Genomic DNA, 25,704 nt, shown 5'->3' on the forward strand with positions numbered 1-25,704 from the left:
TTCGACTTAAGGCCTGTAAAACTTTTTTTAAGAAAATACAAAGATGCATCGATTTATGAAAAAAAATACAATTTTACTAAAAAAATTAAGATGATCTTAAATTTTTATTGAATAAAAAGTTTTTTATAATGAGGAAAATCAGCACCGTTTACGAAAGAGATTTTGCGTTTCATTATTGATGGAATATGAAAGAAATGACTTTGCCACGTAGCTGTGTATAGCAGCGGCACGGCCGTGCCGCTTGTGCCGAGACGCTGCGCTGTGCCGAATGGCAAATGCCGTGCCGTACCGACGCAGTGGAGATGCAGCTTTAAAGTGGTGGGTCACAATTTCACTGAAGCGTGGACAAGGCTGAAGAACGAATTCGGTCTCCCACGCATCGTCACAGAAAAACTGCTGGACAAGCTTCTGATTGCACCCAAGCTATCGCTGTTCTGGATACAAAGGGTACACCGGAACAGCAACGAAACTGGCTACTCACGCATTGGGTGAAGCAACATTTCTCCCCTGAAATAGAGCTGGAATGACATAGAACGTTAGACCTCTCGCCCGATTATCCTACGTTCGAGGACGTAAGGAAATTCGTGGACAAAAAGACACGTGCTCTGCTCTCCATGAGCGAGGTGCGGCGAAATGCAGCACTGGGGATTCAAACCAAAAGCGCACATAATCGTAACGCCGCTCGAAAAACGAGCTCGGCCTCGAAACACGTGCGCAGCCACAATGTCGTTGTGGAAACCGACTTAACTACAAAGCCATAAAAGCGGAGTCCCAACGACGACTGAGAGGTCACCCCCGAGCTGGAGGAAGCATGCGGGTTCTGCAACGGACAGCACGATTTATGTATTACACTGCAACAACTTTACGATATTGTCTGAAAAAATGCGTACAACTTGTATTAGGTCGACTAAATACTAGACTCTTTCTGACGATTCTTTAATATTGCAAGCTTTTATACACTATTGCTGGAGATAGGTAGAGGTAGGGACGATGGTCAACGGGCAGTGTGACTCAGGAAGGGTACGAGGTACAGGATGAGTAAGGTTTAGAAATCGCGATTAGGATGTTTGGATGAGGATGAATCGGTAATGTTTGTGATGTGACTGAGTGGTGTTTGTATGGTCGTGTTAGCCATCCAACAATATCTCGTCCAGATGTTCCTAGAATCTTACATCGAGACTGTACAGGGTGTTCAGCCACCCATGGGAAAAATTTACATGACTGATTCTCGAGGCCAAAATAAGACGAAAATCAAAAATACTAATTAGTTGATGGAGCTTTCGTTAAAAAGTTATTAACGTTTAAAATTCCGCCTGTAGAATGGCAATCCGCGAACAACTGCATTCGTACGGAAGGTTGCGGCAGGCCAGTGCTACTGGTTCACACGCAGCATGAAAAATTCTACTTACCGACGTTAACGACAGCCTTAGATTTTTGTCCACTTATGGAAACGCGAACACCTCTCGTTGAATAAGATTCAACCTGTCTTATCAAAATCCAGAAGGGCATATCAAAACTCACCCGACGAGATTTTCACAGAGAAAGCGTGAATGTCACTTCCAATAGACAATGTTGTGAACAAAAATCACCCACACGGGATCATACACGCCCAACGATTGTCCATAGTGTCCGCAAGTGTCAACACATAATCCTTTCAGGCACTAACCACTATGCAATTAAATAAACACGCACCGCAATTATGTTATTCGTGAGTGTCTACGTGTACGTGTACCACGATTGTTCCAAGTTATTTACGAATAGAAATATTATTAATTTTTCAAATACACTTCAATTTGAAAATGTCAATGAACAATGTGTATTAACTAGCGAAAACTAGTATATTCTTGACAATAGTTAACTGGTTGACTTAACTAGCGAAAACTAGTATGTTGTTTAAATTCAATAAGAGAAATTCCAACTTCTCAGGAAACTCAAAAATTACGTAGCGATTTTAAAATAGTTAAATGCCATCGCTGTCAGCAGTTTCTGTTACAAGCCAGGGCCGTGCAGAGCGCGTGGCCTGCGAGCGCGAATATGGTATCAATTTGTTAGTAAGGTGAACGAACAAACCCGATGCGAAATCGGAGAGCCACTAGGATTGTTGATAACCAGTACGAACTTGAAGCGAAATCAGGGAGCCTCTAGGATGGTGTCACGTACGGACGAACCTGATGCGAAACCAGGGAGCGAGCCGTTAGAATGGTAATAGATTACGTGAACAAATTCGATGCGAAATCGAGGAGCTACTAGGTTGTAAGAATTCGTATTTGAATTTAGGATATGTTAGTTGACCTCGTAACTTTCAATTGTTAATTATAATATAACTCGAGCGGTGAAGTTATATTATTGTGGGAACGTTTAACTAATAATAATCGCTTTATGTAATGATGGGTTAAAGAAGTTGAATAACTCTGATTTAATAATGAAATTAAATATATTCTTAAAACAACAAATAATTTACAAGTTTTCAGTGTAAGTTATGTCGCAATAAATGAATTGTATAATTACCTAAAAGATTGAGCACGGTGTTGATGCATTGGCGATGCGGGGGTACAAACGGTTGAAAATAATTGCCATAATAGAATTTATACCGGTTCACGGATTCTACACGGGTCTCGAGTAAAGAAATCGCGGTGTTTATATACCCAAAAATTTGTGGGGGCGGCTTCAGATATACATTAGAAATTACCATATTTGGTAATCTTCGAACAGCTGCATCTCGTGGGAACTGACTACATCCCAAAGCGTAGATAAGTAGCAGAGTAGCGTTTTGAAGTTGAGATGTTGATCTATATGTATTCCTAGAAATTTTGCTGCAGGTTTGCTTGTTAAGGTCGTCTATGCATATGTCTGTCTATAGAGATCTCATTGGGGAGTTGTTGAACGATATTAATTCTGTTTTGGTCAATGAAAGTTGTAATCCTATTTTCTCAAGATTGCGTTTGATAGTATTGATAGCTTCTGTCAGTTGCTCTTTGGCATTTTGAAAGATAATGTCCTGTGTAATTATTGCAATGTCATCTGTATATTGAGTAATGTACACGTTTTCTTGGAGGTTGTCCGTGATGCTTCCTGTGTATACGTTAAAGAGCAGAGGGCTGAGAACCCCCCTATTGGGGGCACCTTTATGTGCTTTTAAATTTCAATAGTTTTTCTCCAGGTATTCGTTTCCAATGAAGCTGGTTCTCCTCTCGTACATCCACTGTAAAATGAAATACAGAGTGTTGCCATTGATATTGTGCTATGTGAGTTTGTGGAGAAGGATATTTCTTTGTACATTGTTGAACGTACGCCTGACATTCAGGAGTGTTGCGAAAGTATATTTTTTCGTCCGGTGACCTATGTCTGCTACTGTGGTGAGTGTTCCTATATTATCCAGGCTGGAGCGTTTTTTTCTGAAACCAGATTGAGAGTTGGGAAGAAATTTATTGTATTCGCACCACCAATATAATTGTTGATGAATCTTGCATAGAATTTGCATGGGTCGGAGGAGATCGTAATTGGTCTTAGACTGTTGCTGTTTGATTTAGGTATTAAAAGCGTATGGTATTCCTTCTAGTCTTTCAGTACAAGTTGGCACGTGCGTTGCAGCTGTTTTATGGCTGTATTGTTCCACGAATTGGCGATGGTCGTTGTAGGTCTACGTAAGACAACGAGAAGACAGCTAGAATGAATCCAGAGCAGTGCCCTAAGAATAGCAATGGGATACAAAATCTCTACTCCAAAAAACGTAATAATGGCAGAAACCAAAATATCCTAACTGGAAGACAGAGCAACTCTCTTGGAGTCCAAATACCTGACTACATGCATTTCAAACAACTCACATCCCTACCTGAGCATGGCAATGCAGTTCTGCGAGACCTACAAAATGCAGCAACATAAAAGTAACCCCCATCCGCATAACAGACTATTGAGAAGCCGGAACATTCCTAGCGAACGAACCGTTCACCAATTGGGGTGTATTTAAATATCGCGTTAATTCGACAATCGAAAAACGTCGGTTAAACCATTGCGTGATCGAAAGAAAAAACGAGCCATTTTTTGTACGGTGTTGTTCCTAGTTTACGCAACATTCCAGAGCCTTCTCTGCGGCGTAATACGTTTCGGGAGCAATACCGTGTAGAAAAACCCCTTTACTTTCGATAACAGTCACGCGATCGGCCCAGTAACGGTTCCTAGAGAACGACGATAATAAGAGATAGACAACGAAAATCAGACAGCGCCGCGAGACGACAATTTTTCCTCTCGTGGCCGCGATTAGGAATGTCTGTCTCTTCACACACTCGCTATTTGGTTCTCGATGAGAGCGGACCTCGATCGCCGACCTCGTCTGAAGACGGAGACCGCAGAATCACGTGAACGAAGTTGCACGGAATTGAGACTGCAGCGGATTAGAAATAATCCTGCCTTGAGTCGAGATATTCGAGCCATACGTTCTCGTGCAGAAATCAGTCAACGCGTTGAACGAACCATTTTGGAAAGCAACAAAATCACACTGATTTTCTTTCCACTAAATTACAAAGCAACCGATGGCTGAAAATTACCAAGATTACACTCTTATAGTGGTTGGTTACAGCCATCGGTGCTAAATAAACACGTACCGCCACAGTCAGCGGTCGTGTAGAAGTGGAAAGGATTAAAATCAGACTGATTATCTTTCCAAAGATTTAAATAGCAACCGGTGGCTGAAAAATACCGAGCTTACACTTTTATAGTGATTGGTTACAGCCATCGGTACGAAGTAAACACGTACCGCTATAGTCAGCGGTCGTGTAGGAAGTATCAAGAGAATTTCTCGATCCTCCCTTCTTAAAACCCACCTATAGGAGCCTTCTTGGCGTATTCCCTGGGTGGAATCGCCGTCCGCCAAGGTCGAGTCAGTGCTTGGGATCACACCCATATAGGGGTCTTTTGGCGTATTTCCTGAGTAGACTAGCAGCTTCGACCTGCTCGAGCGTGGTCGGTAGATCGCCAGCGTGTACGGACACTAGACGTAGAACGACGCTCAAAGGGCAACGTGGTGTAAGAACCTTAATAATTAGTCGCTTCTTGCGCAGTTAAGGGACTGCACCATACCGGTCCCCTACTGACCAGGGGACGGTGCAGAGCCGCGGAGCAGATAACATTCGGAGCCTTACAACCTCCGCCTATTGTCCACTCCAGCAATAATCAAACCCTGCAATCCAGGGAAAATCGAGATTAGAATCTCGCCTTATCATACTGTAATCGAACGTCATCCTGTTTACCATAAACGGAGTAAGGAGCGTGTGGATTAGAGCGAGTCAGACAACGCAACGAGCGTTGTCAGGTATTTACAGCCGGATTTCGGTCTCTTTTTATTACAGAAGACCGAGACATGAGTCGTAGCGGCTAGACAGGTTGTTTTTCCAACAATTTTTTAATAGCAAATAATACAATTTAATTTCATTTTAATTTTTTTCAATTTTGTTTTAAATAAACGGCTTAGTCGAGTGGTCTCCTCGTTAAAGGGTGAGAGATCAGGTTTCTGAAAAAACCATTGACCGACTCGCACCTATTTTAACAGGGTGAGTTATACGTCATTCGATTCGTCTAATTCAGTACATTATTAATATGCATTTCATTATATGCGGAAATTCTTTTTTTTTATTTAAACTTGTTGTAAAGTTGCAGTAAAAAAGTAAGGTTAAGTATATTTTGATAGGTTCACAGCTAGAAACAAATGACTGTCGTTACTGTGTTCATGGTGCAAATTATAAATGCCAGGAACTCAAATGCTAATTTGTTAAACATGTATACATAAAAGTCATTTTTTTATGCACATACTATACAAGAGTAGGTCAGGTAGACAGAATGTGCAGCAACAGTAAAAAATATTGGCCCTCCCCAGCTCCCCTTACCAATAACCTACTCTGACAGTAATATTTGCAGGTAGACAGTATAATAAATTACCAATCTATGCCTTGGTTTAACTGTTTTTATTATTAAATTTAATTAACATCATCTAAATATGGTGCATTTTGATTTTCTACAGCGTCAAATGAAATTTGTGCTGTTTCTGTCAATAATTGATTGAACAAGTCATCAATTCCTTCTTTGGAATGTTTATAAAATACACATAATGGCTCAAATAGCCAATTAAGATTTTTTTGCTAAAAATAGAAAATACTTATAGTATTATATGTTACAAAAAATATTAAAAAATGTGTCAAATTGCAAATACTAATCAACAATATTTGGGCAGAATATGCTTTCAATAGCATTTGTATGGGCACCTGTATCGAGATCTTTGAAATGTAAACTGTGATTGACTTTAAGGTGTTTGTACTCTTCATTTTCTAATATATCGTTTGTCTTCAAACTGTGAGATACAATTGTAATTCTTGGCAAAACCCATTGCTTAATTATAGAAAAAAAGGACTCTGTGTCCCTACTTTCAACGGGGACCAGGAATATTTTTCTGCTTTCCCTTTTGATACTCAAAAATACCTATTACCCTTCCACACGGTGGCTTCTGTGGTATTTTCTGCGATCGAACGCATGATTCATCAATTTCTACAGTTTTTTCTGGTCCTCCAATTACTTCACAAGAAGTTTCCAACCAATCGACCATTACTTGTTTTATAAAATAACTCCATTAGGAAATTATATTTTTATTTAGTTCCAATTCTCTTATAATATGACATTGCTCATAATTGTATGTTAGCATATATGTTAAATTTAAGACATCTAACCCAGACCTAAACCATTTCTTGGCATTTATGATTTACAACATGAACACAGCAATGACAGTCACTTGTTTCTACCTGTGTACCTGTCAAAATATACTTAACCTTACTCTTTTATTGCAACTTTCCGACAAGTTTAAACAAAAATAACGAATTTCCGCAAATAATGAAATGTATATTAATAATGTACTGAATTAGACGAATCAAATTAGACATATAACTCATACCGATTGGTGAATGGTCCGTTTATTAGGAATATACTGAGAAGCCTAAAGGCAATAGAAGAGTACATACCTCTCATAGACATTCTACCAGATTTTATATGCAACATAACAGACTGCTCCACACAAATATCTCAATCAGAAATAGCCACTTTCCACTCAAGAAACTTCCAAGCCTCTGCAAGACCAGCAAAAGTTTTTTCAGACATCACAAATACCTACTTCAGAAACCACACAATGATATTCACTGATGGTTTGAAGTCGGAAGATAGTCCCTCTGTTAACAGTGTCCCAAAACAACTACCCCAAAGTCTGCCTCCATTTTCACAGCTGAATGTGCAGTCATGAAAATGGCAGTGGAATATGCAATCAAGGACCTGAGAAAGTCATATCTGATATGCTCTGACTCGCTCAGTTTACTACAAAGCCTGCAAAAACCCCCATCTATACCTTAAACCAACAAACTCATAGCAGAGATTAAACAAAGTCTTAAAACATTCAAAGAGAAAATGTAAAACAAGGAAATCATACTCATATGGGTTCCCTCACATAGTGAAATAGAAGGCAATGAGCCAAAATTGCCTCACTCTCCACAATATCAAACTGCTGCATTCCACACACTGATATTACACAACACCTTAAATAAAAAATTGACCATGTATCAGAGGAAGAATGGAAAGCACAGGGAATGCATAAAGGATCTTTACTTTTCATGAAGCACTACAAAAAGTCAAGACACCCTTGGTTCTTCAACAACATAAAAATCTCAAGATGGACCACAGAGATAGACAGATAAACAGAGTTCGGGCTGGACATTATAATCTTGCTGCTTCTCTTGCAAGAAGCCACATCATTGCAAGCTCGGCATGTACTTGTAGACACGGTGAACAAACCCCAGATTTCATTCTGTGGAACTGCCCCCTCACAAAAGAGCGGAGGGAAAGCATGTTAAGAAATCTGCAACCTCACCGCATTCAAACATATTTAGAACAACTCAACATTAAGGCGCTTCTCATCATTGACGCGTTTCTACTCCACCATAAACTATCAATTTAACCTAGATATATGTAGCAAAATAAGTTGTACTGTTATGCTATTACACATAGCGCCGCGATAGGAATTGATTGGAACTGGATTAATCACCATTGAGTCCGCGATTCAAGCGAGCGAGATTCAACCGAATTTGCGTATTATAATACATATTATTATTATATGAAGTTCAACGCGGGCAAATCAAGCTGAGAAAACCGAATATTGTAAAATTTCTTAACGGCCGCGTTCAGAATCGATGGGTTTACGATATAGACGTGATTTCTCCGCTATTTTTGAGATTGTTGCGGAACGCGTGGTTGGTGAGTTAGGGAATTAAGGTCGTGGGACGGTGCCCGTGGAGCGCTGAACCGCTCTGCTCGGCGAGGCGCGCGGAAATCAAACAACTCAATTACGTAAAAATACTTTAACAACTTTATTCAGTACTTTTCTTTGGATATCTCTAAATAGCGATTGAAAACGTTCTCTAGCGCAACACGATAGCTCGTATAGACTGAGAGAGAGAGAGACCCGGCCACGCGGGCTCGGTCTTATATATCCAGTCGTCCCGATCGGCGTTTGTTTCTTCCTTTCCCCGGTTGCCAAGTTTTCGGCGCGTGCCATGGAATATTCCCGATCCTCCGAGCGAGAACCGGCGACATGGCCAACCGAGCGATTCTCACACACACACATAACCGCGCCACAAGCATACAGCCTATCTCTAACGGTCGAAACTACATTGTATGCACAAAGTATCGCCAACGGTCTACAAATTGCTCGGTTTGTGCCTGGATTTCCTCGCGTTGAATTTCCTACCATAATAATACGCACTACAATACGCGATTTCATTTGAATCTCCCTCGCTCAAATCGCAGCTTCGATGGTGAGAAAACCAGTTCCAGCAATTTCCCGTCGCGCCGCTATATGTACATAAACCCTACGTCATGCAAATGCGTAACACCTTCCCCCTTATTCAAAAAGGTGTTTTCATAAAACAGCTTTTAAGTAAAAGTCAGCATTTATTATTATTACCCTGAGCCAGGTCGGTGTCGGTTAACAATATTTATCACGTAAAATATACACATACCTATCACGCGCTTTATGATTTCGAGATTACTTAATATCCGCAGGGAAATAGTTAATACATTCCGGTATCGACATGTATTAAACTAGACGGTTAACAAAAGTCGGTGTGGTGATTTGCAGTAAGCTATACAGAGTCAGTTGGGATATACATTATATACGGAGACATAAATTAGAGCGTAGTCCCGAGTCCTCAAAACATTACATTGAGTAACTACATCGAGTATTACAGGTTATTTACTTTATTTAATCTCCCGCGGAGGGAGAGTCCGGTCTTATATGCGCTAGTTTTAATTTATTGGTATGCACTATCTTAAATCTATTTTTCGTTAACTCTATCTCGGCAGTTAAATCGCTAAATAATCGGTTTATCTTATAGGGACCTAACCAAGTACAATCGAATTTGGAGGTTCTGGGCTCCTTAAGCAAGTATACCATATCGTTTAAATCAAATTTACAAGGTCTAAGTGTTTGATCATAATAATTTTTACTTTTCTGTTTCGCCTTTTCTAGATTCTGTGCAGCAGTTGTCTGAGTAGTTTGTAAGGTTATCTTGCAGGGTAAGTAGGTACTGATTACCTCTTTTAGTTACGGGTAGGGGCCCGACTATATCCATTTGCAACTTTTCAAATGCGCGTTTAGGGGTGTCGGTAATTCGCATCGGCTGTTTTGTTTGCCTAGTATGATTCTTGTTCCTTTGACAGGTGGGGCACGAACAACGAACTCTACAATTTCCTTTGCCATACCGGGCCAGTAAAACCGTTCTTGGATAAGTTGGCGAAGTTTAAAGGAGCCACGGTGATCTCCGACTACCGATTCATGGTGCTCTTTAATAATCTGTGACCAGTCCGACCTTGGTGGGATTATAGTCTCCCTACTGCGTATGGTAATGTTGTGTTGCGGGTCATTAACGATTTTCCTAAGTAAGTTTAATATACTATACTGAACGGGGAAAATTTAATCTGTTTGGGTCTACCGAATTTCTACCGAGGTCACACCACTGGATATCCCTGTGCGGTCCTGATCATCCCCATTCATACTTCCACCTGGCATCACCCGCCAGGATTCACGCAAACCTCGGTCCACCTGACCGAGTTGCAAACATCCACCCGGTCCACCTGACCGGATGGGATACTCATTCACACTTCCATCTGGCATCACCCGCCAGGATTCACGCAAACCTCGGTCCACCTGACCGAGTTGCAAACATCCACCCGGTCCACCTGACCGGATAGGATACTCATTCACACGGGGCGCCCCTCTCCCCTGAGACGACACAGGTTGCACGTCGAGTACAGATTCCCTCTCACGGCCCCCGAAGCGGGTTCCTGGGGTTCGGATTATACACCCGTTAGCCAACGAAAGACCGAGTTGAGGAGACTCTGGGGTACTCGACTGGGGTGTTCCATCAGGAAGTTCTCTCGCGACATCTATTACCGAGCATGATTTTTCCGAATCGAAAATCTTTACTACGCCGTCGGTGACCTCGTTTACTTTCCCCTCTGTTTTCCTGCATGCTAGGAACACAGAGGCAATGAATCTATCGTTCTCCGCGGATTGCGCGTCATCTGCCCTGTCTATTTCGGAATCTACGATTGGTGGTTTGTCTGCGCAGACTTGCACCCTTCCCAGACGCCTCGGACCAGAATTGAAGTTCGCGCAAGATTGTATAGGTTGCAGTTGAAGACTGGAATTTATATCGGCGACGACGGAATTACGACAGGCAATTAGCCAATATTGGGTTTCATTCTTCCGCTAGTAATTTTATGACTTAAATATGCAATTTCCTTTTGCAGGAACGACATTCCTTTGCTTGAAGAGCCAGTCCGACGTTTTGCTTCCTCGGAAAAACGATATCAATGATAAGGTTTTAGCGCCTCGCCAAAGTGCCTCTCTCTTCCCATTGGTTCGATGCAAAACGCTCGCTAGGCGTAACCGGCTGATACCTTAACGTTCCACCATCGTTTTCCAAAATTGAAGAACTACGTTTACAATAGAACTACCCGATCCGATTTTCGTTAATTCTTGATAGTCTATTATTCTCGCAAATTCTACAAATAAATTCGAAAGAAAACATTCGTGGACCAGGTGATCAGATACACGCGCGGTCTCGCAATCACTATTCATATTCGTAATAAAGAGAGACATGGGGCGGCCAACTTCTCAGAGTATATCTCCTCTTTCGAGTTCCGTCCGTATCGTGTTTCTCATCGTGCCGTTCGAGCCTCTCCATAGAGGATGATCGTCGGATTCGTTTGATAAATTATCATTTTTCCCTGGGGCTGTACGAACGAACAGAGAGGAAGACGACGATCGATGGATACCGCAAATTCCACGTGGTAAGATACATTATATAAATATTTATCAGAGCTTAGTCAAATTTCTTTCCCGTGTTCCTTGTTATGCTCAAAACTAGCTTACTTTCTTTTCCTCCTTTTGCATAAATTACTTTAATATTAGTCCATGGGTCTGATTTTAATTCACTCCGTTCTATTAGGTTCAATTGGAAGCCGGTGTCGATCAAGAATTTAACTGAGCCGCGGTAACCTAGGTGCTGTATCCGCGACGGAGTTCTCGGAGTTTCCGGCGGCAGGGTCGAGACGGGAGATCGAACCGGGGTGGCGATCGGGTTAACGGAAAGAGTTTGAGAGGCGCACGATATAGGGGAGTGACGCGAACGTGCTGTTAATTAGGTTTAAGGGACTGTCTGTCGCGTGGGACCCGCGAATTATTGACTGTACGGGGGCTAAACTTGTTTCGTTAGTTCGCGGTACCACGGTTTCGGAAGTAGGGGGGTCTATGTGGGGAGATTTTAGTAACTCTTCCATAAATGTCCCACTACCACCACTCAGACGCTGCTTACGGCTCCTTTTAGCCCTCACGTATTTCTTTAAAAACGGCGGCATTTTCACCGACTAACTAAATCTAATTGAGGCGAATATATCAGACTAGTACAAACAAATCTAGCTACTAGTCTGCGCAGTGATTATTACTAACGTAGTACTACACTTACAGTGCGCTAGCAATTACGACGGAAACGCTCAGGAACGTCGCTGATCGGTTCTCCTGCAACGGGGCCCTCCACTCGTCGTCGGTCTGCTGGGCTGGCGGTCTGCGTCCCGGACGAAGATGCTGGAAACCGGCGATGGTCCGCGATGTCCTCCAGGTGCTCCAGTCGTCGGGGGATGGTCCGTGATGTCCTCCAGGTGTTCCAGTCGTCGGCGATGTTCGTCTCTCTGCTTTACAGGAACCTCGTTCGGTGGCGTTCGTCTCTCCGTGCTGAATAAGGCGGAAGCTCAACCGCGACGTGAACAGGGTGCATGTGATAACGGTGGTGGCTTGCACGGCCGCCGAAATCACCCGTCTCCGGTATTCACCCGTGCCCTTAGGGAAACCGTGCGAAAACCCAAGGGAGAGCGGATGCACTGATTCTGATGTTCACTTTGTATTATAGAAGTTCAATAAAACGGTTCACCAAAATTCAAAGTTTTGAAGCGCGCACTCGCGAGCCGGCAAAGTTTGTCTTAGATCCGAGTGTAATTCCAATTTACTTTAAACTTATCCCACCGCTGTCACCAAAAATATATGTTGCGGAACGCGTGGTTGGTGAGTTAGGGAATTAAGGTCGTGGGACGGTGCCCGTGGAGCGCTGAACCGCTCTGCTCGGCGAGGCGCGCGGAAATCAAACAACTCAATTACGTAAAAATACTTTAACAACTTTATTCAGTACTTTTCTTTGGATATCTCTAAATAGCGATTGAAAACGTTCTCTAGCGCAACACGATAGCTCGTATAGACTGAGAGAGAGAGAGACCCGGCCACGCGGGCTCGGTCTTATATATCCAGTCGTCCCGATCGGCGTTTGTTTCTTCCTTTCCCCGGTTGCCAAGTTTTCGGCGCGTGCCATGGAATATTCCCGATCCTCCGAGCGAGAACCGGCGACATGGCCAACCGAGCGATTCTCACACACACACATAACCGCGCCACAAGCATACAGCCTATCTCTAACGGTCGAAACTACATTGTATGCACAAAGTATCGCCAACGGTCTACAAATTGCTCGGTTTGTGCCTGGATTTCCTCGCGTTGAATTTCCTACCATAATAATACGCACTACAATACGCGATTTCATTTGAATCTCCCTCGCTCAAATCGCAGCTTCGATGGTGAGAAAACCAGTTCCAGCAATTTCCCGTCGCGCCGCTATATGTACATAAACCCTACGTCATGCAAATGCGTAACAAGATTAAAATTTCGAGACCTTTTTAATTAACAAACTACAGGGTGTCCCGTAAATGGTGTAAGAGCCGGAAATGTGGGGTAGCAGGGCCGTCCGAACTAAGAGAGCCATCGCATCGGATAGTTAGCAAGATGTGCACGAAGATACGTCAAGGAACGAATACAAATAATTAAAAATACTATCACTGCAACTGTTACCTCTGCGGATTGGATAAATCAGCCAGCTAAATCGAATTTATTAATTATTTGAGAAGGAATAAAATGTGGGAAGATGCTCTCGGAATTTTTAGGAAATTAATCCTTCGCATCCGAGTGACGTTTCTCGCCAGAGTGTTTTAAAATTAGAAAAAGAATTATTTTCAGAAAATTAAAATAAATACGGCAAGAACCATTTGTAACCGTTTGTTATTAAAAACTGTACTGGAAAAGCAGACTGGATTTGTGCGTACCGAAACATTCCTCGAATGCAAAGGATTAATAGAGAAATAATTGAAATTCGACTTACCCATTTACCTGCAAGTTGATCTGCTGCGCTGACAATAGGGCCTGGTTGATGCACCACTGTCGATCACGGCAAGGTCGAAGATCCCAACGAAAATTAGCTGATGGAGCGGCCCGGTCACTGCATTTGCTTCTCACTTCGAAAATGTGAAAGTGAATAGTGCCAATGACCGTGCTGTGAAGTGTTTTCGGGGTAAGAAGCGGGTGCAGTAACCGAGCCGTCCCATCAGCTGATTTTCGTTGGGGTCTTGATTCATTGGCTTGACCAATCCTCCCTCCGCTGAGCAACGTTCGTCGCTGTCACCTTGGTAGGGGCCACCGAGATTTGCTTATTGTAAAAATCAGAACTTAGAATCAGATCAATTCTCGAGAGAGTACAGCGAATATCTAAAATACGGCCAAGTTTGTCAATTTACCGAATAAAGTAAATTTGTTAGAGTTACATCGGAAAATTTCTAAGTTTTTATTTTGTGTGCCTCGCCGAGCAAAGCGGTTCAGCGTTCCACGGGCACCAACCCACCTCCTTTTTCCCTAAACCGCGAACTCGGGACGCAACATATTTTGGTGACAGCGGTAGAATAGTTTAAAATAAATTAAAATCACGATCGTGGGTAAAGAACTTTTGCCGACGGTGAACGGATCTAAGACAAACTATGCCGGCTCGCGAATGCACGCTTCAATAGACTGAATTTTGACGAACTATTTTTATTAAATTTTTACAATACAAAGTGGACATTAGAATCAGTGCATCCGCTCTCCCTTGGGTTTTCGCACGGTTTCCCTAAGGGCACGGGTAAATGCCGAAGACGGATGATTTCGACGGCCGTGCAAGCCACCACCGTAATCACATGCACCCTGTTCATGAGAGAGAAAGTCTTCAACAGGAGAGATGAACGCCACCGAACGAGCTTCCTGTAGGACAGAGAGACGAACATTGCCGACGATCGGAACACTTGGAGGACATCACGGACCATCGCCGATTTCCAATATCTTCTTCCGGGACGCAGACCGCCAACTCAGCAGGTCGACGACGAGCGGAAAACCCCTGTTGCAGCAAAACCGATCAGTAACATTTTAGAGCGTTTCCGTCGTAGTTGCTAGCAAATTGTAAGTGTAGTACTACAATAATAATAATCGCTGCGCAGACTAGTAGCTAGATTTATTTGTACTAGTCTGATATATTCGCATTAATTAGATTTAATTAGTCGATAAAATGCCACCGTTTTTAAAGAAATACGTGAGAGCTAAAAGGAGCCGTAAACTGCGTCTGAGTGATGATAGTGGAATATTTACAGAGGAATTGCTAAAATCTCCCCACGTAGACCCCCCTACTTCCGAAACTGTAGTACCGCGAATTAATAAAACAAATTTAGTTGCCGTACAGTCCATAATTCACGCAATTCACGGGTACAACGCGACGGACGGTCCCTTAAATATAATTAATAGCACATTCGCGTCACCCCCTATATCGTGCTCCTTCCAAACCCTTTCCATTGACCCGATCGTAACCCCGGCTCAATCTCCCGTATCGATCCCGTCGCCGGAAGCTCCGAAAACTCCGTCACGCACGCCGTACGACTTGGTTGTCAGCTTCATACCCCATTTTGATGGGAACCCATCCCAAGTTGATCAATTCATCGCCCAGTGTAGGCTTGCAGACTCGTTGGTTAGGGTCGAGGATAAGATGTATCTACTCGCGTTGATTCAGAGCCGAATGCAATACCTGATCTACTGCGGCATCGTAGGTGACGATCTCCCCCGGACTGTAGAGGCATTAGTTAATTTAATAAAATCTACGCATCCCAGGAGATTTAATCTTAACGACATGCGAAATGAATTGCGGGACGTACAGCGTCGCGATCACGAAACGATCGAAGAATTCGGCTACCGGGTACATGGTATTTTAGATCGTGGGATCTAGGCGACGCACGAAAGTTTCGATCCGGAGCAATTCGTCGGGATCAAGGCGTTACTCACGGAAAGCGCGTTACGCGAATTTCTGAAGGGCCTGCAAAACGATATTATCGCGGGGGTAATCTCTAAAGACGACGTCCGGAATTTGAAAACGGTCATTAAATTAGCCTCCAGGATAGAAAACTAGGCCGGTCTTGCGCGATCCCCGAAAACCGCGAATCTAGGGCCCAAATTTTTATACTTCAAGGGGGCCCCGTCAACGAGCGCGATACGAAGGAACCTCTGATTTCCCGCGCTGAGTCCACTGCATTTGCTATGGAACCGGGTTGAATCGCGTCACGAAATCATCGACCATCTCGTCAACACACAGTTACTTCCATCGCGGCTCAGTTAAATTCTTGATCGACACCGGCTTCCAATTGAACCTAATAAAACAGAAAGAATTAAAATCAGACCCACCGACTAATATTAAAGTAATTTATGCAGAAGGGGAAAGAGAAAGTAAACTAGTTTGGAGCATAACAAAAGGAACACGGGAAAGAAATTTGACTAAACTCTGATAAATATTTATATAATATATCTTACTACGTAGAATTTGCGGTATCCATTGATCGTCGTCTTCCTTTCTGTTCGTTCGTACAGCCCCAGGGAAAAATGATAATTTATCAAACGAATCGGACGATCATTCTCTATGGAGAGGCTCGAACGACACGACGAGAAATGCGATACGAACGGAACTCGAAAGAAGGTATATACTCTGAGAAGTTGGTCGCCCCATGTCTCTCTTTGTTACAAATATGTATATCGACTGCGAGACCGCGCGTTCAGCCGATCACTCGGTCCACGAATGCTTTTCTTTCGAATTTATTTGTAGAATTTGCGAAAATAGTAGACTATCAAGAATTAACGAAAATCGGATCGGGTAGTTCTATTATAAACGTAGTTCTTCAATTTTGAAAAGCGATGGTAGAACGTTAAGGAATCAGCTGGTTACGCCTAGCGAGCGTTTTGCATCGAACAAATGAAAAGAGAGAGGCACTTTGGCGAGGCACTAAAAACCTATCATTGATATCATTTTCTCCGAGGAAACAAAACGTCGGACTGGCTCTTCAAGCAGAGAAATGTCGTTCCTGCAAAAGGAAATTGCATATTTAAGTCATAAAATTACTAGCGGAGGAATGAAACCCGATATTGTCTAATTGCCTGACGTAATCCCGTCGTCGCCGACATAAATTCCAGTCTTCAACTGTAACTTATATGATCTTGCGCGGACTCCAATTCTGGTCCGAGGCGTCTGGGAAAGGTGCAAGTCTGCGCAGACAAACCACCAATTGTAGATTCCGAAATGGATAGAAGAGATGAAGCGTTATCCGCGGAAAACGATAGATTCATTGCCTCCGTGTTCCTAGCGCGCAGGAAAACAGCGAGGAAATTAAGCGAGGTCACCAACAGCGTACTAAAGATTTTTGATTCGGGAAAATCATGTTCAGTAATAAACTTCGCACGAGAACTTCCTGAAGGAACCTCAATCGAGTACCCCTAGAGTCTCCTCAACTCGGTCTTTCGTTGGCTAACGGGTGTATAATCCGAACCCCAGGAACCCGCTTCGGGGGCCGTGAGAGAGAATCTGTACTCGATGTGCAACCTGTGTCGTCTCAGGGAGATGGGCGCTCCATGTGCTTGGCTATCCCATTCGGTCAGGTGGACCAGATGGATGTTTGCAACCCGATCAGATGGACCGAGATTTGCCTGTATCCTGACCGTTAAGGCCAGATGAAAGTGTGAATGGGGATGATCAGGACTGCACAGGGAATCCAGTGGTGTGACCTCGGTAGTAAATTCGGTAGACCCAAATAAATTAAATATTAAATTTGCTTAGGGAAATCGTTATCGACCCGCAATATAACATTACCATATGCAGCACGGAGACTATAATTCCGCCAAGGTCGGAACGACCACAGATTATTAAAGAACACCATGAATCGGTAGTTGGAAGTCACCGAGGTTCTTTTAAACTTCACTAACTTATTCAAGAACGGTTCTACTGGCCCGGTATGGCAAAGGAAATCGTAGAGTTCGTTCGTTCGTGCCCCACCTGCCAAAAGAACAAGAATTATATCAGGCAAACTAAGCATCCCATGCAAATTACCGACACCCCTAAACGCGCGTTTGAAAAGGTACAAATGGACGTAGTCGGAACCTTACCCGTAACTAACAAAGGTAATCAGTACCTACTTATCTTACAAGATAACCTCGCTAAATATTCAGATGCAATCCTGCTACGTAGCATAGATACAATAAGCGTTGCTTATGCCCTTGCCGAACAATTTATCAGTAGATTTGGATGTCCGAGAGCTATCCACACTGACCAAGGCAGAAATTTTATTAGTCAAGTCATGAAAAACTTCTGTAAAATTTTAAAAATTCAGAGAATAACTTCTACTGCTTTCCACCCACAATCTTTGGGCTCCCTTGAAAGAGCACACTGCATCCTCATCAATTACCTCAAACACTATTGCACAAAAACCAATTGGAATGATTGGATAAGATTTTGTATTTTTTCATATAACACCTCTGTGCACAAGGCCACGACTTTATACCCCATGAACTAATTTTTGGCGAAAAGGCCAATATTCCCTCAAAATTCTCCATGGGACTAGCACCTAGAACTTTCACACAACACCTTGATGAACTCTTTGTAAGAATCACCACCACTCAGGCAACTATGGCACAGAATCTAGAAAAGGCAAAACAGAAAAGCAAGAATTATTACAATCGAACCTTAAGGCCATGTAAATTTAATTTAAACGATATAGTATACTTACTTAAGGAGCTCAAAACCTCAAATTTGATTGTACTTGGCTAGGTCCCTACAAAATAAACTGATTATTCAGCGATTTAACGGTAGAATTAGCACTAGGGAAAAATAGATGTAAAATAGTATACACAAACAAACTGAAACTGGCGCATATAAGACCGAACTCTCCTTCCGAAGAAGACTAAGTAAATTAGTTAACCTGTAATATTCAATGTAAAGGTTACTCAATGTAATATTCTGCGAATTCAGGACTGCGCTCACCTTTAATATTATGTACCTCTGCATGGAGTTTTTAATGATGTATAACTTACTGCGAATCACTGCACTGCCTTTTATTAACCGTATAGTTCAATACGCGTCGGTACTGGAACACATTAACTATTTTTCTGCGAGTATTAAGTAATTTCGAAATCATAGGGCATGATGAAGATGAGAATATTGTACGCGTTAAATATTGTTAACAGGACACCGACCTACCTCAAGATAATAATAAGGAATATCGGCATTTACCCAAAAGCTGTTTTATGAAAACATCTTTCTGTATAAGAGGGGAGGTGTTACGCTACTGCGTGAACGTAGGTTTGATGTACATAGCGCCACAACGGAAATCAATTGAAACCCGATTACTCACCGTCGAGTGCAGAGTCATGTAACTGCATTCTAATTAAGAGCGAAATTCAAACGGACCAGCGTATTGTAATGAACAATGCAATTGTATGTTTTTCAACGTGGACTATCAAGCTGGGGAAGGTAGAGAGAAAGGAAGGCATTTCTTAAAGACACTTAGTTTATTTTCTAAAGGCCGTGTCAAATCGGAGTTTCCGTCGTTCCTGCTTTTAGTTTATTACGGACCGTACCGAATTAGTTATTTTCGTTAAGAGTTGCAATGGTCTTGAAACACAGCATGGCCTTCGCGACACTTCCGTTCAGTTTTTTTTCACGAGGGTCATAAATTTTCTTAAGGGTTGTTTTAGGCACTTCTCTCACTCGCGGCCGCTCCGAGCATGGCCGCGCGGCCTCCACCTCCACTCGGCTCGGAGGTGGATCACCGATCGAAGACGATTCGGTCGGATGGGGCAGGGCCCAAACCCCGATTGGACCAAGACAACCCAGAGGGAGGATCAAGAATTTTCCAGAGAAGGGACGAACGCCTAGGACGACGGAAGGATTTTCGCGGAGCGACAGAACGATTTTCAATCTCAACCGAGTTGTATCTAAAAGTCATACACTGAGCTAACTGTAACGAATAAATTTTGCTAAAGTACTTTGAAACGTATCGAGTAGTTTTGATTTTTGCGCGTCTCGCCGAGCAGAGCTGTTTAGCGCTCCACCGGCACCAACCCACCTCCTTTTTCCCTAAACCGCGAACTCGGGATGCAACAAATATAATATTTAGTAATGTTGCGAGCAGTTTCCACAATCTAGTTACTTACTATATGGTAAGTAACAATACGCAATATAGTTAGTACGCAAGGAGCCTGAGTGGGGGGAAACGTACGCTACGTGGACGTTACTCTATATACGTGAACATAGCGCAGACTTGTTTATACTTGGTGTTCGATTTATTAGCGGCGCTAATTATATGTAAGAGGTACTCGTCGGTCGAAAAGTTCAAGGTCCACGAAATTGGTGTATCAAACATCAAAGGTTCTGATAGAAGTATCGCATCTATACTTACATTGGGGTATATATTTGTTAACATGATTGCATCTAAATGTCTGAATAAATTTTAACGAAAATTCATATTTGAATTCTATATTCTCGTCTTAAGATTTGATTCGATTTTTAGTAAAATCGGTCTGCATAAATGTTTGTCAACCCATTAATTTTAGTTATTCTTAAATGGATTTAATTAAAATATGTTTACGTCTAAAGGCGCACCATAATTTTAGACAATCTGCTAAAAGAGGATTCAGGAAAAGTGGGAGGGTTAATATGCGTGATCTTTAATTGGAAACCATGACAGTTAATCGATTAAATATACTAATGAAAATACTGTTTTGTCTAAATAAGTATTATCTTAAATTAGAATAGTATTAAAGCGATGTTCTGAAAAGAAATATGACGTATTTTCTGTTAATTTATATTTTATATAAAATGTTTTTAGGCAGAGATTTTATTATTGTCCTCATTTTTGTATGTAATATGTGTTTTAACGCATCTTGTGATTTATAGTAACTAAACCAGGATACGATGTCAATGATTCTATTTCGAAATAAAGTTGCATCGATCGATACGCGCACTTTAAGATTTTGTAGCGTGCAGTCTATAAATAATCGCAAGTAATAATATTAATTGTATTATATAGTGCACATGAGCATTTAACGAATGCGACAAATATTGTAAACATTTGAATCTAACGAATGGTAAACGATTAACTTCTAAAGATTTGCAATCAATAAATTTAATGCGTACGTAAATGAGGTAATAAGCAATAATCATTGCAATGGAGATATTCTCTTTTTAGGTCAAAAAATTAAAAAGGTATTATAGTAACTGTCATCCGTTAAAACAAGTGCACAGATTATCATTGAAGAGATATCGCGTTTATTTTGGTTATAAACAGTAATATGAAAACAAATATAACTATACGCATGCATAACATACACAAACGCACACGTACAAAAAGAGAATGAGAGAACAAGAGAGAAAATTGCTGAAAATATGCAAGAAAATCAAGATATAATTTATTTATTCATCCTATTTACAGGGTGTTTATCTTACACATCCCAATATTTTTTGTAATAGTGTGTGCGTGCGTGTGTGCATGGTTTCATTTTAATCTTTCTACATGGTTTCTCAAACATACACATTTCAAATGATAATTATTGTTTTAAAAGGTCTATCAAGGTCACCTTCATTTTTTAAATAGAATTGTATACTACATTTTAATTAAACACGTAGTTTATGGTATGGCAAATCTAATGACCTTTAATATTATATGTATAAGTAATTCAAAGTAATCTAGAGTCATTTGCGATCGAGTTTCATTAAACAACTAAATGGCTTACGAGAATCTAAAGCATTGTTTATTTAAGGGAGGAGGGGCGCAGGAGTTCTGTCATGCTTTTATTAAATAAAAACCACACGGTGACCTACCTCAGGCGTGTTAAGGGAGACTCTAGGAACCCCGAAGGTGAGACAAGGTGTCCCTCCACGTCTAGCTGTTCCGCCATCTCGAGGAACGAACCGTCTTGCTCTCCCGACGTTGTGTACTCTACACATCGTCACTGTTAACTCTATATTTAGTTCGCGGAGTTGAATTATGTGGCAAATCAATTCTTTTTGATTTACAAAACAATTTTATTCAATAGACAGTAACAATAACAACAGATATTTAACTATTCCGATTACTTGTACGGTGATCTAGTAATACAGTCCAATTGTAAGATATCATTAATAATGTCCAAATTTAACAAGTAAAGTTCTATTCGCGTCCAGTGCGAAAACCAAGTTCAAAAGTCCAAGTTCTTTGAGAAACCGTATTCTGAGAATACAAGTAATTCTGTTGAAGATACAACTGATTCTGTTGAGAATACAAGCAATTCTTACGTCCAAATAATTCTAGTGAAAATTCAACTAACTCTGATTTTGTCCAATGTTCGATCCTAGAGAAAGACTCCGAACCTCCCCCTCAGCGCCTTCTTGGAGGCGTCAATGTTTGGATTGGGCCTTGTTCTGCCCAATTCGAATTTTGGACAGTTTTTGGATTGTGCAACACCCACAGCCTGATTTGTTTCATCCTACAAATCAAGATCTGCAGGACGTTGCACAATCCCTGGGTTAGTTTATGACCAATTCTTTATTCTTACAGTGACTGTCTTAGTTCTGGTGGTCAACACGTGAGGGTTTGCATTATGTCAATTGCTATCGAGGGTGATCTAACCGGGGACCGTTTCCAGAGAAATCTGAAACCGGCATCCGGCTAGACCTTGTCCTTTAGAAATTACTTGCAGTCCGCGAAAAATTGCAACTTCCTCAAAAACAGCACTGTTCATTGTCGATTGAAGCGGAAACCCTTTACGTGGCGGCAACAGCCACCATCCCTTTTATCGCTTTACTGGGACGGTTCGGACTTTCACTCAAGGCTCAGTGATAGACTTTTTTTTTATCGTGGGGAAATTCCCATGAACATCCCAGGCTCTGCTGTAGCAAGGGAGGGACCATGGGTAGTATCGGACTCTTACAGGTTAAAAACCCGCGCTGATCATTCTCAGGCGCCTAACGGGGGACCAGGAACTCTAGTGAAGATCACAGAGTCTCCCGCCGCGCCATGCCTTTCCAGGCTCATTCCGGTGAGAGGCACTCCTACGGAACATGTGGAGGACCTAACCGTGGCCACGGTATCAACCCACCGTACCACAGGGCCTACCGGCGATCGGAAGCCTCATCCGTGGCCAAGTAGTTAACTCGCGGCCTTGAGTACAACCCTCGGCAAAAGTCCCACGCACAAGCCCTCTTAGGCTGATGAGCCCATTCCCGCAACCCATCTTAGCGATTGCCTCTATCTGCCACCTGGGGACGCGCCACGTAGGGATTCACCTCCCCTGGCCACCTGGACAACCAAACGGGTGCGTGGGTCTCTCTTGGACTGGTCGAGAACCATAGAGAGATGACTTGATGGCTAGGCACGCTGATTGGCCGTAACTTAATAGCGACGCCTGTCCTCACATGCATTGCCATTATTGGCTGAATCAATCACAATTACAATTCCATCGCGTGACAAGGATGCGAACAAAACATATCGAAATACAATAGGATAGTGAACATAGGATAGAATAGAATGACGATTAGGGAATTGAATGACGTTGGCGTATCCATAAACTTAAAAGCACAAAAATGTATCTCTCGCGGATATGGAGATCCTACTAGTATGTGGCGTGGCTGCTAAGAACATAAGGAATTATGTAGAACGAACGACCTTTCTCATTGTGTAAGTGTTCAGTTTGTAAGTGCCTAACCATTATGTCACCTCTTAATGATACGGCTCGGGAGCAATGGTCAAGCTCACCCGCTCGGTAATGGTCTAAGGATGACTTTATTACGCTGGTTTCGAACCATCACTGTCTCCCTACACAAACTCTATAACTTTAGAATTAATTAACTCTCGTTCAGTAAACTCCGAGTCCATTTGAGTTCATACAAACTATTACTTTCAAAGTTGACAAGCTTTGATTTTTAATAAATAACAACAGTAATATTAATGCCTAATTCTATTTAATTATGCTATACTATACTACATTTTTATTATTTTAGTTTTCGATTTAATGAAAATGATAGATAATACGAAAATTTATAGTATTTAAATTTGGACGACTAAAAAAATATAGTTATTAGTAAAGAAGTATTTAAGTAAGTTTCAACATTTTTCAGTAATATCATTATAATATTTTGTTTAGCAGTAATTGAAAGCGGAACATGATTTCTTGTCGAAGTCAATTAATTTCCTTTTACGAATTCAAATTGAGGCAATACCGCGGCAACAACGCGAGTCATTAATAAAGAATTTGGTACAGATTTACAATTACCTATTTTAATATTTGGACCGTAAAATACTTTTAAATTTAACTTTATATTTTTCTGAATTATTAAAATATTCATTTGCTTGCTTTTTATTATGTTAACTTATTTATTATAGATAACAGAAATAGAAAAATTTGTCTTGCAATAGCAATATCTTATTGTTTGATAGATATTAAACAAAACAACGTCAAAGTTTAGAGTTAACGTTAAAGCGTTAGAGAAATATTCGGATACGATACATGTACGAGGGTCGTTCAATAAGTCCTTAGAAAAAGATAGAAAAACAAATTATTTTAGGTAGATTTTTTTTATTTTTCAACATAATCTCCTTTTAGCTCTATACACTTTCCCAAGCGTTTCTTCAATTTTTTTAAACCATCTAAAGATTTCTTTAAGATTTCGGAAGGTCCACAAAATAGGCATCTATTTGAGCGGTATCACCTCGTTCGACATGAACCGTTGTCTGCCGAGCCATTTTTTTAAGTTTGGAAATAAAAAAAAAATCTCTGGGGGCCAAATCCAGTGAATACAGTGGATAATTAATTCCATGATTTTGGCCATCAAAACTGCACAGGTGTGCACCCATGTATTGTTATATGGTGGATATAACTGAGACTTTGATAACTGTTTAGTGAGTCATGATGGTTACTAAAAACAAACCATTTTCGATGCTACGGACGCCAAGTCTTGGATTTTCTAAGGATTTATTGAACGATCTTCGTACATATGTGTGGTTTGCATGACTAATTCTAAGAAATGCCTTAAACCGATTGCATCTCAAATGTAACCGTAACAGTAGTATGGTGGTCCTAAGTCCGCCTACATCCAAAAATTAAACATTAACCATCAAATATTGACTCGCTATGTCACAAAAAAGGAAAAAACACAAATTTTGATAAATAGCAATTAGTGATTTTTAATTACGAAGAAGGTAAAAGTTATCGTGAAATAGTAAATTTATTGGATACGAAGAAAAGTAGTAGCAGATATTATTACACGATATAAAATGAAGAAATGAAACTTCAAAAAAGGTGTAGATGATTCCTTGATTCCAAAGATAAAAAGAATATTATAAGATAGATTAATAAAAATCCACAATTAAGTCCGCTACATGTAAATACAAAGTACTTACAGTTGGTCCATCTGTTTTCAAAACATACAAGCAAATAAAAGAATAAAGCAATACTTTACGGAATATGCCAACAGAAAGTATTTATAACAGTATACAATTTACAATCTTTTAGCACAAGAATATTTATAAATTTCAACTTTCTAACGTTAAACACATTATTTCCCTACTAATTACTTTAATTTGTATAATTATATTATTTACAAATATGTAACAACTTTATTAACGTATTATCGAATCATATTACTGAAAAATGTTCAAATTTTTTTTATAACTTTTTCTGCTTTTTTTTCTACAATATTTTCAAGAATTAACGATTTTCAATTGATCGTGCCAAGATATGTTTATAGTTGAATATTAAGAAGTTCTATATATGTATGTATAAGCAGCTGTTTATTTTCATTTGGATGTACAAACTATCTGTTCAATATTAGAAAATAAGATTAATAAGACTGTGAATATTTATAAAATAGCTGTTAGTAGCTTATTGAATATAATTCTGTACTTCTGTCACTTTTATTCGATGTAATAATATGTATT

General features: G+C 41.0%; 1 protein-coding gene and 4 long non-coding RNA genes across 10 annotated transcripts in view; 2 read left to right on the forward strand and 3 right to left on the reverse strand.

The window, feature by feature from the left end:
- Nop5 (nop5 ribonucleoprotein) overlaps nt 1–25,704 on the forward strand; it is a 263,260-nt gene that overhangs the window by 185,702 nt on the left and 51,854 nt on the right. The window lies entirely within an intron of this gene.
- Nucleotides 2,446–5,192, reverse strand: LOC143349904 (uncharacterized). Its single transcript, XR_013081030.1, has 3 exons — nt 4,821–5,192; nt 3,292–3,395; nt 2,446–3,202 (listed from the first exon to the last, which is right to left on the reverse strand). It is a non-coding gene; the product is annotated as an uncharacterized LOC143349904 (long non-coding RNA).
- Nucleotides 6,934–7,833, reverse strand: LOC143349911 (uncharacterized). The gene is made up of 3 exons (XR_013081031.1): nt 7,636–7,833; nt 7,460–7,565; nt 6,934–7,356 (listed from the first exon to the last, which is right to left on the reverse strand). It is a non-coding gene; the product is annotated as an uncharacterized LOC143349911 (long non-coding RNA).
- LOC143349889 (uncharacterized) lies at nt 9,420–12,487 on the forward strand. Its single transcript, XR_013081027.1, has 3 exons — nt 9,420–11,379; nt 11,538–11,974; nt 12,056–12,487. It is a non-coding gene; the product is annotated as an uncharacterized LOC143349889 (long non-coding RNA).
- On the reverse strand, nt 14,483–19,399 carry LOC143351444 (uncharacterized). Of its 6 annotated transcripts, none has more exons than XR_013081746.1 (5): nt 18,990–19,399; nt 18,520–18,876; nt 18,199–18,431; nt 16,280–18,101; nt 14,483–16,119 (listed from the first exon to the last, which is right to left on the reverse strand). It is a non-coding gene; the product is annotated as an uncharacterized LOC143351444 (long non-coding RNA). The 6 variants fall into 6 exon arrangements; XR_013081748.1 differs by having other exon boundaries at nt 18,520–18,711; nt 18,790–19,398; XR_013081747.1 differs by having other exon boundaries at nt 18,520–18,711; nt 18,774–19,398.

The sequence above is a fragment of the Colletes latitarsis genome, chromosome 2 (assembly GCF_051014445.1).
Source record: "Colletes latitarsis isolate SP2378_abdomen chromosome 2, iyColLati1, whole genome shotgun sequence".
Classification (NCBI taxonomy): Eukaryota; Metazoa; Arthropoda; class Insecta; order Hymenoptera; family Colletidae; genus Colletes; species Colletes latitarsis.